This window comes from Bos taurus, chromosome 9, assembly GCF_002263795.3.
Source record: "Bos taurus isolate L1 Dominette 01449 registration number 42190680 breed Hereford chromosome 9, ARS-UCD2.0, whole genome shotgun sequence".
Taxonomy (NCBI): Eukaryota; Metazoa; Chordata; class Mammalia; order Artiodactyla; family Bovidae; genus Bos; species Bos taurus.
Window position 1 is genome coordinate 35,120,639 of NC_037336.1, and position 20,459 is coordinate 35,141,097.

The 20,459-nt window shown below is 35.5% G+C and overlaps 1 long non-coding RNA gene across 1 annotated transcript in view; it reads left to right on the top strand.

The window, feature by feature from the left end:
* Nucleotides 1-8,806, top strand: part of LOC132346170 (uncharacterized) — a 47,871-nt gene extending 39,065 nt beyond the window's left edge. Inside the window, exon 3 of the long non-coding RNA XR_009495929.1 lies at nucleotides 8,695-8,806. This is a non-coding gene — a long non-coding RNA (uncharacterized lncRNA). The remainder of the gene's footprint in view (nucleotides 1-8,694) is intronic.
* The last annotated feature ends 11,653 nt before the right edge of the window (nucleotides 8,807-20,459 follow it).

The following is a 20,459-nucleotide window of genomic DNA, read 5'->3' on the forward strand; positions in this document are numbered from 1 at the left end:
TAGATAAAGTGTGATGATCTTGTTCAATCTGAAACCCCCTTTGACCACCCCGCCTCCATTTTTCACTTATACATTTTTATGATGATTTAGATGGAAGTTGGTTTTTGTCAGTTAATGTTGGTTCCAGTCCCTCAAACTGTTCATTCCTGCTTGATAACATCCACTGAACTAATCCTTCTTCAGATTGGGATGGGGGGCAGTGGCACAGTTTAGTTATATCCTCAAGATAAAGCCTTTGTGAAAAACAAATAAATGTTCTTTAGTTAAAGAAGAGAGGCCAGAATACTGGAGTGGGTAACCATTCCCAGTTCTCCAGGGAATCTTCCCCACCCAGGAATTGAACCTGGGTCTCCTGCATTGCGGGCGGATTCTTTGTCAGCTGAGCTACCACAGAACCCCTAAGTATAAGAACTGGATTTTTATAAACTTCTCTGGCTGAATCATGCCTGCCACACAGTAAGTGCTGTATGTGTGTGTGTGTGTGTGTGTATATATATGTACACATATATGTATATATGAGTGTGTATGTGTACTTTGTACGTCTTAAGTGTACATTGGTCCTATATATAGGTATTGTGATTTCATCATTTCAGTTCAGTTGCTCAGTGTGTATATATATGTGTGTATATATATATATATATATATATGAGTGTGTATGTGTACTTTGTACATCTTAAGTGTACATTGATTGGTCCTATATATAGGTATTGTGATTTCATCAGTTCAGTTCAGTTGCTCAGTCGTGTCCAACTCTTTGTGACCCCATGAATCGCAGCGCGCCAGGCCTCCCTGTCCATCACCAACTCCCAGAGTTCACTCAAATTCACATCCATGGAGTCAGTGATGCCATCTAGCCATCTCATCCTCTGTCATCCCCTTCTCCTCCTGCCCCCAATCCCTCTCATCATCAGAGTCTTTTCCAATAAGTCAACTCTTCGCATGAGGTGGCCAAAGTACTGGAGTTTCAGCTTTAGCATCATTCCTTCCAAAGAACACCCAGGGCTGATATCCTTTAGAATGGACTGGTTGGATCTCCTTGCAGTCCAAGGGACTCTCAAGAGTCTTCTCCAACACCACAATTCAAAAGCATCAGTTCTTCGGTGCTCAGCCTTCTTCACAGTCCATACATGACCACTGGAAAAACCATAGCTTTGACTAGACGGACCGTTGATTGGTAGTAAAGTTAAGAGTTTCATTAGGGAAATGTAAGTTTTCCTCAGAGAAAGCTATGATAGGCAAAGAGTTTGGAGAATTTTGAAATTATCTGGAACCATTTTTGGGGTATTGGATATTATTTTGTAAAATTTTTTCTCTTGTCAAATAGTTATTTGGAGGACTTTAATGTCTGTGGCTCCTGATTTTAATATCTGCAAATGTCCTTGATTTACATATTACTAGGTTATTATTTTGATCTGCTGACATAATACATTGGTACTTTGCATGATACAGAAAGTTATGCAAATATTTGTTGGTGTTGTTATTTTATTACAGATATTAATGTTACAAGGTTTATAATGATAATATATTTCCTTTGCAGTGGAAATTTTTCTTAATCACTGAAGCTTTTTAAAAACTTCCTAAATTTGGAAAATGGAAGTATAAATATTAGATGAAGAGGACAAATGGAAAAAAAGAATAAATTCTTAGTTAAAAATAACAGTGCCAATGAATGTAACATTGCCCTTAAAAATGAGTCAGTTTCTACACCAGATATAGAAATACATTTGAATTTAATTAAACCCCATGATTTTTAAGCTTCTTATATAGTATCCTCAATAACAATAAATGCTTTAAAAGAAAGGTGATATTAACAATTTATAGATACGCTTTTTAAAATTGTCAGAAAAATGGAAAAAGAAAAATTTAAACAGAAAAATTCAAAAAAGAAAAGTGAAGCAAACATACTCACTCAAAATCATTGAGTTCAAGGTGTCCATAGAGAGAAGGATCATGAGTGTAATTAGCCCAAAAGTCAAAGGGTGAAGGAGATGTTAATGTGAATACACAGCAAGTGTATTATGCCTGCTTTTAGAATTGATTAATTCTTCAGAAAACTTTCATCAGGGGATTAAGAGCTGTGAGGTAAATACTAAAACTCTACCACAGCATGTGAGTCTTAAGAAAATCAGTATACCCAAGAAAATGATGCTAAGGTAAATGCGTATACAAATATGCATTAATATAGCTTAGTCATCTGAGAGTAGACACTATTATTTATATTATTTTTTCTATTATTTATTTATAAAATTAAAAATGAGTATAATTATATATGTAAAATTATGTCACATTAGTGGAGATATTAAGAAGAGATGGCAAGAATACACAGAACTGTACAAAAAAGATCTTCATGACCCAGATAATCACAATTGTGTGATCACTGACTTAGAGCCAGACATCCTGGAATGTGAAGTCAAGTGGGCCTTAGAAAGCATCACTACGAACAAAGCTAGCGGAGGTGATGGAATTCCAGTTGAGCTATTCCAAATCCTGAAAGATGATGCTATGAAAGTGCTGCACTCAATAAGCCAGCAAATTTGGAAAACTCAGCAGTGGCCACAGGACTGGAAAAAATCAGTTTTCATTCCAATCCCAAAGAAAGGCAATGCCAAAGAATGCTCAAACTACCACACAATTGCACTCATCTCACACGCTAGTAAAATAATGCTCAAAATTCTCCAAGCCAGGCTTCAGCAATACGTGAACCGTGAACTTTCTGATGTTCAAGCTGGTTTTAGAAAAGGCAGAGGAACCAGAGATCAAATTGCCAACATCCGCTAGATCGTGGAAAAAGCAAGAGAGTTCCAGAAAAACATCTCTTTCTGCTTTATTGACTATGTCAAAGCCTTTGACTGTGTGGATCCCAATAAACTGTGGAAAATTCTGAAAGAGATGGGAATACCAGACCCCCTGATCTGCCTCTTGAGAAATTTGTATGCAGGTCAGAAAGCAACAGTTAGAACTGGACATGGAACAACAGACTGGTTCCAAATAGGAAAAGGAGTTTGTCAAGGCTGTATATTGTCATCCTGTTTATTTAACTTCAATGCAGAGTACATCATGAGAACCACTGGGCTGGATGAAGTACAAGCTGGAATCAAGATTGCCGGGAGAAATATCAATAACCTCAGATATGCAGATAACACCACTCTTATGGCAGAAAGTGAAGAGGAACTAAAAAGCCTCTTGATGAAAGTGAAAGAGGAGAGTGAAAAAGTTGGCTTAAAGCTCAACATTCAGAAAACAAAGATCATGGCATCCGGTCCCATCACTTCATGGGAAATAGATGGGGAAACAGTGGAAACAGTATCAGACTTTATTTTTCTGGGCTCCAAAATCACTGCAGATGGTGACTGCAGCCATGAAATTAAAAGACGCTTACTCCTTGGAAGAAAAGTTATGACCAACCTAGATAGCGTATGCAAAAGCAAAGACGTTACTTTGCCAACAAAGTTTTGTCTAGTCAAGGCTATGGTTTTTCCTGTGGTCATGTATGGATGTGAGAGTTGGACTGTGAAGAAGGCTGAGCGCCGAAGAATTGATGCTTTTGAACTGTGATGTTGGATAAGACTCTTGAGAGTCCCTTGGACTGCAAGGAGATCCAACCAGTCCATTCTGAAGGAGATCAGTCCTGGGTGTTCTTTGGAAGGAATGATGCTAAAGCTGAAACTCCAGTACTTTGGCCACCTCATGCGAAGAGTTGACTCATTGGAAAAGCCTATGATGCTGGGAGGGATTGGGGGCAGGAGAAGAAGGGGATGACAGAGGATGAGATGGCTGGATGGCATCACTGACTCGATGGACATGAGTTTGAGTGAACTCCGGAAGTTGGGGATGGACAGGGAGGCCTGGAGTGCTGCGATTCATGGGGTCTCAAAGAGTCGGACACGACTGAGTGACTGATCTGATCTGATCTGATCTGAGTGTTTCAAATATTTTATTTGTCCAACAATTTTCAAATGTAATACTTACAATGAATGTCAACTTTATAAAGCATATATATATATATATATATATATATGTATGTACTTATATACTATGTACATATGTATACTGTGTATATATCCAGGAAATATATGTACACTTTAAGGTTGATAAAGTAAAATTGACATATAAATTCATTTTGAATATTCTATTTGACAGTTGCTAGAAAAATGAAACATATATAAACACTAATATTATACCTCTTTACAAGGAAATAATATTAAAAAATAAAAATTCATTCATCTGCTTATATAATTCAACCCCTTAGATGAAACTATTCATTCACACATGCACAAACACACAAATCACAATATTATTTGAATTTCAGGGATGAGAGTATGGGTAAAGAGTAGGAATTGGAGTTATGAGATAAAGAAAAAGGGAATAAAAATTCTTCATTAAAATCATAGAACATATTTTATAAGCATAAAGGACCAAAATAGATCTATATGTGCTGATATATGAAAGAAAAAAATCAAGTCAAATAATTATTATATAACCCCATATTTGTGCCTTCAATCTTGTGTATATTTGTGTGAATTAAGAGAAAGATGTATTCATTTGGGGAGGAAATGTTCACTTTGCCATTTTACAGATTCACTGATTTTTTTTTTAACAAACAGGAATTACATTTAAATTTGAGAAAACCCAGAGAATATTTCAGATGTAAATGTTATTATGGATTTGTCCACATGCAGCATATGTATATATTTTTCTCTTAGACAGTCTCTGCTGCTGCTGCTGCTGCTAAGTCGCTTCAGTCGTGTCTGACTCTATGAGACTCCATAGACAGCAGCCTACCAGGCTCCCCCATCCCTGGGATTCTCCAGGCAAGAACACTGGAACGGGTTGCCATTTCCTTCTCCAATGCATGAAAGTGAAAAGTGAAAGTGAAGTCGTTCAGTCGTGTCCAACTCTTAGCGACCCCATGGACCGCAGCCTACCAGGCTCCTCCGCCCATGGGATTTTCCAGGCAAGAGTACTGGAGTGGAGTGCCATTGCCTTGATCAAATGGATAATTAATGTATCTTGTTCATAATACTTAGTCAAGAGAAAATATTTACTAAATTACACTGTGTGCTTATTTTCTAGTGTTACATCCAGTTCATTTCAGTTCAGTTCAGTTGCTCAGTCGTGTCCAACTCTTTGAGACCCCATGAATTGCAGCATACCAGGCCTCCCTGTCCATCACCAATTTCCGGAGTTCACCCAAACTCATGTCCATCAAGTCGGTGATGACATCCACCCATCTTATCCTCTGTTGTCCCCTTTCCTCCTGCCCCCAATCCCTCCCACCATCAGGGTCTTTTCCAGTGAGTCAACTCTTCGCATGAGGTGGCCAAAGTACTGAAGTTTCAGCTTTAGCATCAGTCCTTCCAAAGAACACCCAGGACTGATCTCCTTTAGAATGGACTGGTTGGATCTCCTTGCAGTCCAAGGGACTCTCAAGAGTCTTCTCCAACACCACAGTTCAAAAGCATCAATTCTTTGGCACTCAGCTTTCTTCACAGTCCAACTCTCACATCCATACATGACCACTAGAAAAACCATAGTCTTGACTAGATGGACATTTGTGGGCAAAGTAATATCTCTGCTTTTGAATATGCTATCTAGGTTGGTCATAACTTTCCTTCTGTTACATCCAGCTAGTTGATATTAATTCTTCTCTTTCATCTCTTTTTTAAAATTATCCTCTTTCCCACTCTCAGTTATTCTGTGTGTATGTCATGTTGAACTACTGATAAATATGCAAAGTTTCTACACTCTTCATTTGCATTTTGTGAGACTTTGATATATTGTCACCCTGCTTATTTAACTTATATGCAGAGTACATCATGGGAAATGCTGGGCTGGAAGAAGCATAAGTTGGAATCAAGATTGCCAGGAGAAATATCAATAACCTCAGATACGCAGATGATACCACCCTTACGACAGAAAGTGAAGAGGAACTAAAAAGCCTCTTGATGAAATTGAAAAAAAAAGTTGGCTTAAATCTCAACATTCAGAAAACTAAGGTCATGGCATCTGGTCCCATCACTTCATGGCAAGTAAATGGGGAAACAGTGGAAACAGTGTCAGACTTTATTTTTGGGGCTCCAAAATCACTGCAGATGGTGACTGCAGCCATGAAATTAAAAGATGCTTACTCCTTGGAAGGAAAGTTATGACCAATCTAGATAGCAGATGCCAGTCCAGGTTCAATGCACGATACTGGATGCTTGGGGCTGGTGCACTGGGATGACCCAGAGGGATGGTATGGGGAGGGAGGAGGGAGGAGGGTTCAGGATGGGGAAAAAAAAAAAGAAAAGTGAAAGTGAAGTCAAAAAAAAATAAAAAATAAAAGTGTCACACTAAAAAAAAAAAAAAAAAAAGGCAGAGACATTACTTTGCCAAGAAAGGTGTGTCTAGTCAAGGCTGTGGTTTTTCCTATGGTCATGTATGGATGTGAGAGTTGGACTGTGAAGAAGGCTGAGTGCTGAAGACTTGATGCTTTTGAACTGTGGTTTTGGAGAAGACTTTTGAGAGTGTCTTGGACTGCAAGGAGATCCAACCAGTCCATCCTAAAGGAAATCAGTCGTGAATATTCATTGGAAGGACTGATGCTAAAGTTGAAGCTCCAATACTTTGGTCACATGATGAGAAGAACTAATTTATTGGAAAAGACCCTGATGCTGGGAAAGATTGAAGGCAGGCAGAGAAGGCGAGGGCAGAGCATAAGATGGTTGGATGGAACCACCGACTCAATGACGTGAGTTTGAGCAAGCTCTGTGAGCTGGTGATGGACAGGGGAACCTTGTGTGCTGCAGTCCATGGTGTTGCAATAGTCCGACAGGACTGAGCAACTCAACTGAACTCTGCTGTGTCTTAATTTCACTGCGGCTTTCATACACTGCCTCCATAGTGAAGCTGCCATAGCATAGCCCCTGTATGGAGCTTCCTGTCCCCCTCCCCTGACTCCTCATCCACACATAGAACACTCGTCTCATGGAGGATAAGATCAAGGTACTTCCTCTTGCCCCAGAGAAGCTGTTACCTTTGTTTCCACCAGGTCTTTATGTTATAATCCCACAGTCCCAAGACTTCCATAGGAATCATAGCTTTCTCAGCTATGATTCAAACAGGGGCTTTCTAATAAAATCTGTTTCCTACGACTTCACAGTCCACATTTATCTTAAATCAGAAGATTCAAAAGTAATGATATGGTGTGGAGGCAGATCAGGTCACCCTTCCAGGCAGTTCTAGGTCTGTTCAGGTCCCAAGTTTAATCTTCTACCCAAACTTATGCATTATTTCCTTGTGTTATTGGTATCTCTCCTCCTCAAACTACTTTAATAGATTTGCCATTTGCTTTTGTACTTGTGGGTTGTTTATTTACTGATTTTTCTTTGAGTATTAGGAAATCAGCCCTTTGTCTTCTGTTTGTCTTTAAAAATTCCTTGGCTTTTATAATTTGAATTTAGGTGATTTCCCCCCAATACAAATATTTTTAAAATATTTCCGTCTTTGGTTCTGAGTATTATCTCTCTCATATAATAACCATCTGTTTTTTTGTATTTAAATGCTTGTCAGTTTAGCAATTACTTTTGTGTACAATGAGGCATGGCATTAATTTTTTTCCTTTTTATACCCTTGACTAGTCCATTACCCTAATAACATGTATTAAATAATTCTTCATTTCCACACTGTTTTAAATGTCCCTTTTGTCATTTACCAAATGATAAAGATGCTTGTGACTATATTCAATTGTATTGATTTGTCTTTCTATTCATATGGTTTTACCAAATTGTTTTAATTACTCTAGCCTTTCACTATGTTGTAATATCTGTCAGGTCATTACCCTCAGATTATTCCTCTTTCTGAAAATTTTATGGGCTATTTTTGCATATTGATTTTTCAACATGTATCTAAATCAGCTTTTCACATTGCAAATGAAACTTTTCACTGTAGTTTTACAGTAATCAAGTTTAATTTATAGATTATATTTGGGAAAAATGACATCTTTACAACATTGGCCCTTAGAACATAGTTTTTTCCTTTTTTCATTTATTGTTTATCATCTGTATACATCTGAACAATTTCTAATATGCAGATAAATTTCTATAATTATATTTAAATATAGAAATGTTAATATTTTAGTACTGTCACGTTTTACTGAATTATCTGATTATATTTAATAGCATTTTTTAAAGCATTTCCAAGTATTTGTTATCATCTGCAAATTCTAAAAATCATAAGACTTTTTCCCAGAACTTTTATGTCATATAGCATGAACATCCTTGTCTTTTTCATGATTTTAATGGGAATGTTATCTGTTTTTTTAATTAATGATAGTGCCGTTTTACAAATACATTTTAAAAAATCAAGAATAAATGTTGAGTTTGCTTATATACATATGGAACAAATCAATTCATGTAATTTCCACATCTATTTACATAGAGATAAGAAAATGATTCTCATGTTGCTCTTGACTGAGTGACTGAGGACACACACAGTCTTTCCTTGGACTCTGTATTTTTTCTGTTATGGACTGATTGTGTCCCTTCCAAATTCATACACTGAAACCATATTCCTTAACGTGATGTTGTTAGGAGATGAGACCATTGGGAGGTTAATTAGAATTAGATGAGGTCATGATTTTGGAGCCCTCATGAATGGAACAGATGCTCTTCTAAGTATCACAAAAGAACTTGCTTTCTCCCTCCTCTCTGCCAGGTGAGGATACAATGAAAATTCAACAGTCTGCAACCTGGAAGAGGGCTCTTACCAGAACCTGACCATGCTTCCAGCCTTCAGAACTGTGTAAATAAATTTCTGTTGATTTTAATCCACTCTGTTTAAGGCATTTTGTTATGGTGCTCCAAACTGACTAGGATAATCTGCAAATGCATTATTCTAATTTTGTGTGTTTATGCATTTCTTATTTTTTAAAAAGCTATATCAGATAATAGTACTAACTTTTATTTGGTTTTCCTTTTTGAAGAATCTGTTCTTGGGTTTGTGGGTTTAGGGTTTTTTTTTTCCTGTTTTTTAAAAATCATTAATTTCTACTTTTAGTGAATTCCAAATGTCTTAGGTATATTAGTTTTGTTTTCTTTTTGAGTTTCTTATTTGGCACTTAATTAGCTATTTTTTGTTCATTATCATCTGAATGTTGGAGTATTGATTTCTTCTGCGGATATATTGTGTTTTCTTAAAATATTGTTTTCTAATTGTTCTACAGTTTCCGTCTTGATTCTTCATAGCAGAATAATTGTTTAAAGGAAAGATGTGAAATTTTTAGAGGGTTTGAAATTGCTGTTTGTTTAGAGAATATGGTATATATCCTAAAGTTTAGAATGTCATTGAAATTTTCTTTGTTTATTAGGATACTACTAACAATATTTATATTTTCTAAATATCAATTATACTTGTTTCTGCAATACAGTATTCTTTTCCTATTATTGGTATTGAGTTTGATGTATACTGTCTTCTCAGCTTTGGTACTATTGATGTTTTGGGCCAGATAATTGTTTACTGGGGACAGTAGAAACTGTCCACAGCAATGTAGGATGTTTAGAAGCATCTCTGGTTTCTACCCTCTAGTTGTCAGTACCTGATATTTAAATTTGACTAAGGTTAATATTGGATGTCCTGCTTTGTTTTGTTTTATTAAGCTGATACATCTTTGCCAATTTGCTTATTTCATACTTTTAGATCACATAGAACCATCCTTTGCATGTAGCATAAGGCCGCCTCTTCTATAAGCCAACTTTGACAATTTTTACATATATTTTAGTTAATGCTGTTTAAAGCTATCCTGAGGGGTCTTGCTGGTATGATGGAAATAGTCTATGTCTTGATAGAGATATAGGTTACATGAAATACACAGTTTTCAAAATGATAGAGCTGTATTTCAAATATACATGCATTTTTATATGTAGATTTTTGCATTTAGAAGAGTCATTATGAGTGATAGAGGTTTTGATTGGCCAGAAGTCCCTTAATTCTTGACACATCAGGAGACACATGGTGACTATTGGGCTGACGAATACAAACTATGTTTCTGGAGGCTTTATATGGAGCAGTGACTCTTTTAGCTTAGAGGAAAGCATGCTTCTGCTTAGGTTTAAAATCTTACATCCATGTCTGCTCTTCTATAACATAGTTTTTTAAACTATTATTTTCTTTAATAGCTGCTTGCATAGGTCTCTTAGTAAAGCTCTTCTCATCAGTAAAAAATGTATCTTTTTGCCTAATAAAATTATTAAACCAGAATATTTCTGAAAGAAAAGCTAGTACAATTATAGAAATGTCAGAAAGAAAAGTGAAAGAAAGTGTGCTAGAAACAAGAGAAAAACAGTTTCTTTTAATAAAAACATCAATAGCACATTATTAAGGTGGCAGACTTAATGAATAAGAGAAAAGAGTAGTACAATTAGCTGTAATCATGAGATAATGTTGAAAATATTATTGAAATTTTTTAAAAAGCTACTGAATTAGAGATAAATGCAATCTATTTTTCTTTCTTTTTACTTTAAAAAATAATTTCCATACTCTAATTCTGCTAGGTTGTAAAAATACATAAAGGCTGAACCTAATACACAAAATGCTTAAAAAAATATAGTAGAACAACAAAACCTATCAGAATATTAGACTGTTAAGACTGTAAAATGCATTCTGTCTAAAGTCCCTTCTCATCAAAACTTAGAGATTTTATATCATTAGTCATCTGTCTTCTTATGGCATTTATTTCAGGTGTGTAGTTAGATATAAAGGTTCTAACAAGGTAAAATATTTTTCCTCCTCATTAATACTCTTAGCTAAGAGATAAAGAAATAAAGCTTAATGAAGTTAAGACATTACACAAAAGAATAGAATAGTTTATATATGAATATTATTTAATACTTTTTAGTGGGTAAGATATTTAATAAGTTGTAATAATTTAGAATCTTTCTGTTTATAGTTATTTACGATATTTGTCTCAAACTTTATTTGGAAACTCCTATTTTTCTTTCGTGGACTTCCCTGGTGGTTCAGACGGTAAGGCGTCTGTCTACAATGCAGGAGACCTGGGTTCAATCCCTGGGTTGGGAAGATCCCCTGGAGAAGGAAATGGCAATCCACTCCAGTACTATTGCCTGGAAAATCCCATGGACAAAGGAGCCTGGTAGGCTACAGTCCATGGGGTCGCAAAGAGTCAGAACTCTTATTGGAAACAGTTATTTTCCAAATTGTTAACAGGGCACTGGCAATACAGAAGGACAAATGCAGATCAATAAGCCTGATATTTCTGCTTCAGAGCTCATGGATTTCTGGAAATTAAGTATTAGAATTGAAGATTGCAAATAACTAGCAGTGTTTGGAAATCAGTCTTTAAAAAGGTTAACCTTATGCCTATACTGTCCATATAAGTACTTAGAAGCTTCCACAAAACTAGAATCTGTTTTGTGAGTCACTTTTGATGATGTTTGCACTTACATAAAATTAAAAGTTTCTGTAAAATACATAAAATATTAGAATCCAAGGCATCCTTTTTTCTTCAAGTTAAAACATATTATTAACTTTTTTGTGAAACTCATATGCACTGTTTCAGTTGTTTCAAATTACTGAAACTTGTTCAGCTACAAACAGGTGGTGTTTTCCCGCTAAAAAGTGCAAACATTCCTCCTGGGGAGGGCAAGCATTCCTAAAGAATAAATTGCACACAAAAATTTTATATTGCTGAAGGTGTAAGATTTGGTGCTACCTACTATTACAATACACTGACGCATTAATCAGCATGATGTGGGTTTAGTCACTAAGTCGTGTCCCACCCTTGCAACCCCATGGACTGTAGCCCACCAGGCTCCTCTGTCCATGAGATTTTCCAAGCAAGAATACTGGAGTGTGTTTCCATTTCCTTCTCCAGCGGTCTTTCCTGATTGGACCCTGGTCTCCTGAATTTCAGGCAGAATGTTTACCAACTGAACTACCAGGGAAGCCAATCAACAGGATAGAAGTCCACAAACAGATATCCTAAATGCTTCAGTGCTCATGACCTTCCAGGTTGGTGCAGTGGTAGAGAATCCGCCTGCCAGTGAAGGAGATGAAAGAGACATGGGTTTGATCTCTAGGTTGGGAAGATCCCCTGGAGTAAGAAATGAAAACCCAACTAATGTTCTTGCCTGGGGAATTCCATGGACAGAGGAATCTGATGGGCTACAACAGCCCATGGGCTCGCAAAGAGTTGGGTGTGACTGAGCACACACGTTTGATCAGTGCTTACACTTGGGTTTTGGTTGAGCAGAATGTACCTGTAATAAAATGTAATATATGTCTAGTGCCTAAAACATGGTTAGAGAGCATAGAGATTATTCTAGTTCAGTAATTTTAGGAAATAAAATTTAGGTTTTATACTCACTATTAGAGGTCAGCAACATAGTCCTATGCAAACATCCCAAACAAAATGACTGCTTTAAAATTTAGGTGGAATTGTGGTTGATTGAGTTAAGAAAATTTCTGGGTGTCACATTACTGCTTAGCTCAAGATTTATCTTATCTTTTTAAGAATCAACTTAGGCAAGGAAAGTCCTGGAAATATGTAAGCCAAATATTAATGATAGTAGTGAGGAGTGGAGAGAAAAAATGTGGAGACACTTTTACTTTGTATCTTCCAATTTTTCTGATGTACATTTAGGTTAAGTGGCCTTCTTTTTCTATTTGTATCTAAAAACTTAGTGTATCTATCTATCTATATATACAAACATATATATATATGCAGTTATTTCTAAATGATCTTATTAAGGTATCTGTGGCTTCCCTTGTGGCTCAGCTAGTAAAGAATCTGCCTGCAATGCAGGAGATCTGGGTTTGATCTCTGGGTTTGGAAGATCCCCTGGAGAAGGGAAAGGCTACTCACTCCAGTATTCTGGCCTGGAGAATTCCATGGATGAGTCCATGGGGTCGCAAAGAGTTGGACACGACGGAGCGACTTTCAATTTCACTTTTCACATTAAGGTATCTATGTCCTTGATTGTAGAACCTATCTTTTTTTAGGGAATAAAATGTGCTGTAAATAGCTTTGTATTACCAATTCTGCACAATTTCTGGCACAGAGTTGTGATCTATAAATGTTGGTTTAGTTTATGTACTTGTGTTTCCATGTAGAAAACACACAAACAAGAAAACTCAAGTGTCTCTTTTCTTAAAAGAACAGGTAGACATTGTTCACATTTGGTGTGATTGCCATTGTGTTTTATTAATAGTTTGATCAGAGCCACCCTTAACACCTTGCTTTCCCTCCTTATGTTTCTACCAACCCTTGTTCCTGATCCATTGACATAAATTAATGGGTGAATAATCACTGGGTTTCTAAGTACTATTTCTATGACTTCAAACTCCCTTTCATCCAATTCCTTCTCTGCTTCTCCATAGCTGCCATTGTAGTTCAACATCTCACCATTTTTCAACACCACTCTCCATCTCTCACCTGGAACACGGTAATGGCCTTCTAGCCTTTCTGCCTTTAGAGTCTCTTATATTCCAATCCATCATACACAGAGCAAGCAGCATCATAATTTAAAAAAATAGATTTAATAGTATACCTGCCATGCTTAAAACAAAAACAAAATATTTATGGTTTCTTCTTGCTTACAAGACAAAATCCCAACTGTGAAAAAATGGACATTAAAAAAAAAAATTGGTTTTTAAGAAAGGATTTATTTTTAAAATCCTGAATTTTCATGGATTACTCATAGATACCTGAAACATGTTAACTGACTTTTATTTTTAAAGTAAAATACTACATATTTATTTTTAAAAATATCTTAGCCGATTTAGAATTCATCTTGAGTGTAGAGTTGTACTGATTAAACAAATGTGATTTCCTTCCATTATAGCGATTTTTGCTATGTTCACATAATCTAAAATATGAGCCGAAGGATTACTGATATCAATATGTCAGGTCTCCTTCAAATCTATTCTCAACAGCAACACAAACTACAAAAGGAATCCACACAATTTAAGTGGAAATACATCAATCACTGAAATGTGCAGGCTGCAGGTCCAGGTCAATACCTTCCAGCCCATTAAACAGAGGGAAGGAAAGCAAGTTTGCTTATGTTCAATACGCCAGAGAATGGGGATGAATAGCAGCAGTGCACATCTCTGACTGCAGCTTGCCAATATTAACTTGAAAAATTATCAATCATCATAGTCATCATAGTCCTAATTATTACTGAACTTCTGCATTAACAGGAAAGGAAATTTAATGAAATAGGTTAAAGAGCTTTGGTTTAAAGAAACCATCTTATTATATTAAATCTCAAGATGCATCCTGATACTAATGAACCTAGACATTTAAAAAGAATCCTGTAGCAAGTTATGAAAGAAGTTTTGTTGTAGAAGTCAAATGTTCTAAGACCTACTCAGTCCCGTAAAGCAGAAGTCTCGTTATTCTAATATTTGTTCATACTTAAGGTGATATAGGAAGTTCAAAGGTTTTTATGTTGTTAAATATGAACAGTGGAGGAATGGGTGATCTTTCTGCTTCCCTTAATCAAGTAAGACCCAATGACAATTATGGGGAACAAAATTCTCATAATAGACTGAGATAGTGTTTGGCATTAACATGATCAGTGGTTTAGTTGAAGAGCAGGATGAAATAATGGACTCTGAGAGTTGAAGCTTGAGTAGTTTAAACAGGAAGCCAGGCTGTTCAGTGGCAAATGCCTATAATATTAAACCTGGTCCATCTGTTATTTTTATCCTTTCCATTTCTGTGGGTAAATATAGAAATGATGGCATGCTTACTCTCTGAAATATGCCTATGGAAGTTGTGCTGTCGAAGATTCATGAAAATGCTTCATCATTTAATTTTATAATATGCTTCATAAGTCTTTAACAATCTTTATCCTATTTTGGTTTAAATAACTATGAAATTCATGCAGACATTTTATATTTTTAACACATTAGATTATTAACTAAAAAATAAACCAGCTAATGAAGATAGTTTTTTATATTGTCTTTAATATTATTAACTCTTTCAAATTTCCTTTTACAAAATCAGATTGTTTTAGACACACACAATTTAATTGCTGTGATTTTAACAATGAGAGCATTTTCATAAAAGAGAAAAGGACTCCACTTTGTTTTCCTGATAGGGAATGAAAGCAGCAGGAAAAAATGCTGTTACTAAAGTCAATAATAGTCAACATCAATAAAGCAAGCTATACTTGGAAGTAATATTCAAAGTTGAAAGCAGAGTAAAGTAATGGCCATTAGCCTCTAATGCCTAGATGAGCCTTCTTAGTCTATGGCACATATGGTAGGAGATTATATTTGATAATTTAACTAGAGTATAGCCATCCATTAACTTCTAGAGAATCAGGGCTCTGTGGCAAGCCCAGAATGTGCCTCTCACAACGTCTCCATTTTACTTTCAATGGTCAGATTCTGTATCATGGTGAATATGAATATGTGTTAAAGTACTTCTGGTGGTTTTTGTAGGGAGACACATTTGGAATAGTATTCAAGACTTATGAGAGTTAATATGAATTAGAGTGTACCAAAAAGAGATGATAAAAAAACTGCATTTGTCTACTTGTGCAAAACATATCTATGATATTTGATTGTGAAAAGACTGGGGTAAGTCTGTAATACTTCCCTCTTTGATCAAAATGATTGATCCAAACAACTCTATATTTCCAAAGAGACTGTAAGTTTGTAAATGAATGTGTTTAAGATACCTTATTACCTTATTGTATTTATTTTAAGCTTTATTGAAACAGTACAATCAAACTCTATTCCTTAAATTTAATTCTGTAATCTTTTGTTACTTTTTGCTTCTCAGTGTTTAACTTCAGGGAACTGTGTTGTTAAAGGAATGTTTTTATTTGTATGAGAACCGTGAACCTAATCATGTGTTGTACTTGCCCTAAAATTGCCTTTCTTGTTATGGTCTCTTTTGTTTCGAAGCTGAGTAAAAGGGAAAACTCAGTGTTAAGTCAAATCACTCAGCGTATACCCCATTATAAATAAAAATGGACTAGAAAGAAGCATTTAAAAAATAAATGAATAAACTCTTAAGAGAAAAGTGAGAGAAAAGAATGGTGAGCAGGAAAAATATACTTTCTAACCATGAAGAGATTCATTTATGCTTTGATTATTAAAATATTTTGCCACGTCATTTAGATTCTATTATTAAAAAAAAAAGCTCATTGATGAATATATCAACATGACATTCTTTTTATTCATACTTGGCTTAGTGTGTGTGCTTTGCTTTTTATGATCTTGCCATCAGCTCTTCATTTTAACTTAATTATTACTTTTTAAAATTAGGATGCAGATCGTTTTAAAAACCAAATAATTCTATGAGCTTAAATAGGGAATAGACCAATTTCTTCCTCCCTACAAGTCCTATACACGATAGGCTCTTACGTCTTTAGCCGTTTTGGTTTTTATTTCTTTTTTTTTCTGGTAGTCATCTCTGTATTTCCAAATAACAAGCTTATAATAGGTTTTTTAATTTTTCAGTATCAGAGTTATTAGGTTTTTACTATGAAAAATGTAGTTCTTTGAAGATCCTAACATTTGTAGGCCTGAACTTACTCAATGAGTTTTCAGTAAACCATCCCATGTCCAGCAAACTTTGTGTTTCAGCTCCTCGCCTCCCACCTCTACAGAGACCACCCACTCACAACTGTCTTGTGAGGAGGGGGCTCTGAGCATCTAAATGCTTAATACACAGCTTTCCAGCCAGTCTTACTTCTAGTGCCACCTGGACCATCACTGTTGTTGCTGCTATTCAATCACTAAGTCATGTTTGACTCTGCGAACCCATGAACACAGCACGCCAGGCCTCCCTGTCCTTCACTATCTCCTGGAGTTTGCTCAAACTCATGTCTATTGAGTCGATGATGCCATCTAACCATATAATCCTCTGTCATCCCCTTCTGCCATCAATCTTTCCTAGCACCAGGGTCTTTTCCAATGAGTCGGCTCTTGGCTTCAAGTGGTCAGTATTGAAGCTTCAGCATCAGTCTTCCCAGTGAATATTCAGGGTTGATTTCCTTTAGGATTGACTAGTTTGACTGCAGTGGAGTAATTCTTGAGCCTTCTGGGGTTTTCTGGTGGCAGTCAGCTTGACTGTCTGATTCAGCCTCTACGCACCTAAGTTTCAGCTTTCTTCAGTTTGCTTAATCAGCTATCACTTGTAGATGTGCTTTCCAGCTTCTCAAATTTTGCCAGTCAGCTCATACTGTTATACTTGTTCGTGTGGAATTATACGATCTTTTATCCTTTTCTTTATGCGTGTGAGGTTTTTGAAAGAGAACAGGTGCATGAGTTTTCATCCTTCCATGTTTGTCTCACTGATTTTTTTCCTGTCTTTTATGAACTCATTACATGTGCTTAATTCAAATGTGGTAATATTACAAAAATGACTTTATATAAATACTTATGATCTCTTCTGCCTTTTGGTTTTTAATCAGTCATCTTTATTTTAACAATTTATACATCTCTATACCACTAGTTCATTTCTCATTCATTTAATAACTGTTCTTACATGAGCTCAGTAATAACACTGAATTCTACTAACAGCACAAAGAAATGCTTGTTTGATGTTTTCAAATGTCTATACAAATGTCAACTCATTAGTCCTTTCCTCTAGCCCTGTGGTTAGTTGCCAAGAAGCAATCTTATCTTTACATTTACAGATAGAATGGCTGAGTCACTTAGAGACTGGGAAATTCCTGAGATCACCCTAAAAAAATTAGCTGTGATAAGAGAATCAAGAATTTTTGACTTCAATTGTTTTTATGCAGCCATGAAACGTTACTCAGTTCTTCCTAGTCAAATTCACCTAAGTATAATGAAATACCTTCCTACAAAAATCAATCTTCACTGTTCCCCAGAAATATTTGAAGAAAAGTTAAGAAAAATCTTACATTGCAAGCATATTTTATAGATATCACAGGAATTTTCAGTTGGAGAAGGGCCTACCCATCTGGTGTATTTTTTTTTCCTCATCAATATTTGTCAGAAATTCAAAATAATGTAGTACTCTCTTGTGCAAACCAGGCACTTGGTTACCAAAGACATGAAAACCTGTATGCATGCTGTCTTTCCACTCAACCGGATAATGCAACATTTTGCCATCTCCATTAAAAGACTGACTTTGTACCATGCCATGCATTTTATAATATTTCTATCTAAATGCAGATTTCTACATTCCATGTGTACCATGTAGTCAGGGTTTCCATAAAAATACCAGCAGGAGAGTACATTGAAATTCATTTTGCATATTAAAGAAATCTCTCTCCGAGATTCCTTCTTTTATTTGTTTTATCAACTCAAGCAATAAGCAAGAAAATTAGAGTTTCAGCAATAGTGGAAAAGCTATTTATGATTTTATCAGACTTTCCGCTTTTTTTCCCTGCTTAGACAATTTACCTTCACTTAAGAGCAAGCCAGTTTAAAAGGTTCCACTGGAAAATGAAATAAAGTCTATCTGTGTCATTTCACTCAGGTACTGTAGTACTCTATTACCTGGCAACAGCTTCACTTTGAGTAATATGCCCCCTGAATGCTTTTCTTCCCAGTATCTACAGCACACATAAAATATGTCCCATAGGGATATGTTCCACTTGAAAACATTATTACAAATGCCATAATGTTTTCCGGCATATATCTTCCTGGCATGGTTGGGTCAGGGATGCAGTCAGAGCCTAACAGATAGAAAATAATGTCTCTTCACACTTCTTGCAGAATTTTTAACAGAGAAAGCAAATTCAAAAATGACTGTCCTGGAATTATGGCAGATTTCAAGCTAACTCGTTATATGCAGTTTACTGAAGCTTTCCATATGCCTGCAGGCAAGTCAGTATGTAAGGAATAAACAGGATACATGGAGAAATAAAGTGCACTTTAATTTATAGAAACAATACTCCTGAACCTGTAAGTATAAAAATTAAAGTAAAAAACCCACTGTTTTCCATATTTATTTTCTAAATGTATTTTCTAAAATCTATAATTTTTAAAATCATATTGCATCATGTATATACATTCATATACAAATGAGTTTATATCTGAGTAAAGCTGCCTTAAACTGATGGCAGTAACTTAACTTAAATGTTTAAACAAGTTTGAATAAATTTGACCTCGTCCATCTTGGAAAATATCTAAATATGAATTGCTGCAATCACATGAAAACTATTTATTGTTTTATATGCATTGTTATTTGTTCCTTTGTAGATAGTTTATTTACATTCATAGCATTAAAAAAAATCTTTCCCTAGTCCACTTTTTATTGTCCACACAGATTTTACAATTTTTAAGATCAAATTATTTTTTAATTTATCTTATTCCTACATATGTACCTTATTTTCTATTTAAAAATAACATTTTTTTAGTTTTTTCACTATTCACTGAGTCTGCAACAGTAAGGACCTGTTTAGGAGAGAAATGGAATAACACATTTTTTCTAAGTCTCAATAGGTAAAATTCATAACATAAAATATGTAGATATTGAATATTGTATATTCATACTTAAAAAAATAATGCTTGTAATCCATTTGAATAAGAGAGTATGTACCATATACTTCACTTTTAATTCAAGAAAAAAATGAAATAGAGCTGAGAATACTTTAGATATTTCTAGTTTTTAATAAAATTATTATGTGTTTCAAATTCAATCAAGATAGATACCATTCAGAGGGACTGGAGGTTTAATCCATACTGCTGTATGACTATGTCATGGCCCAGGTACAGAGGCATAGAGTTGTCAATGATCTGGAGAATGGCATGAGGCAATATTTGAGTCTGCAAATATTCTCTGTTTAGTGGTAGAAAGAATCTTCTAATTACTGTACGTATCAGCTATTACTAGGGTATAATTTGTGTTTTCAGTATATCAATCACCTATAAAAATTTTTCTTACCTACATTTGCTCTAATCTATATTTCCTTCTGAGCGGAAGTCCAGTAACTAAAGCACATTTGATCTGCCCCTGTAATCATTGCATCCTAATATTTTATTCCATTCAGCTGGCAAAAACAAAGACAAAAATGCTCTATGTGGCTTTCTGCAGGAAAACGAGAAAAGGCACTGTTATGGAGGGAAGAATCGTGTATGCTAGAGATTTTGAAAGGGTTTAGCATGGAAATGTGTAGAAAGGGAATTATTTTTACAGCTTTTAGTGGAAGAAGTTGGGAATACTAAATCGAAAGAAAGCTTACTGCAAGGCCAAAAAGACAACTATTGTTGGCAGCTTTAAAATGAAATGAAACACCTCACTTCCAGCAGAAGGTTGTACATTGTCCCTGGTGAGACAAAGAATTAAATACTTGTCACAGGTGATCTATGGCTGACATTCAGAGCGATATGGCAGAGTAAGGTTGCAGACCTCTCTGGTAGCTGTTTTCTCCCAGTTGAACAATGAAGAGCCAAGGACAGAGCCTCAGTTCCATGGTTCTTTCCCCTTCACACTACTGTTTCTAGTTTATCCACAGGAATAGATTTGA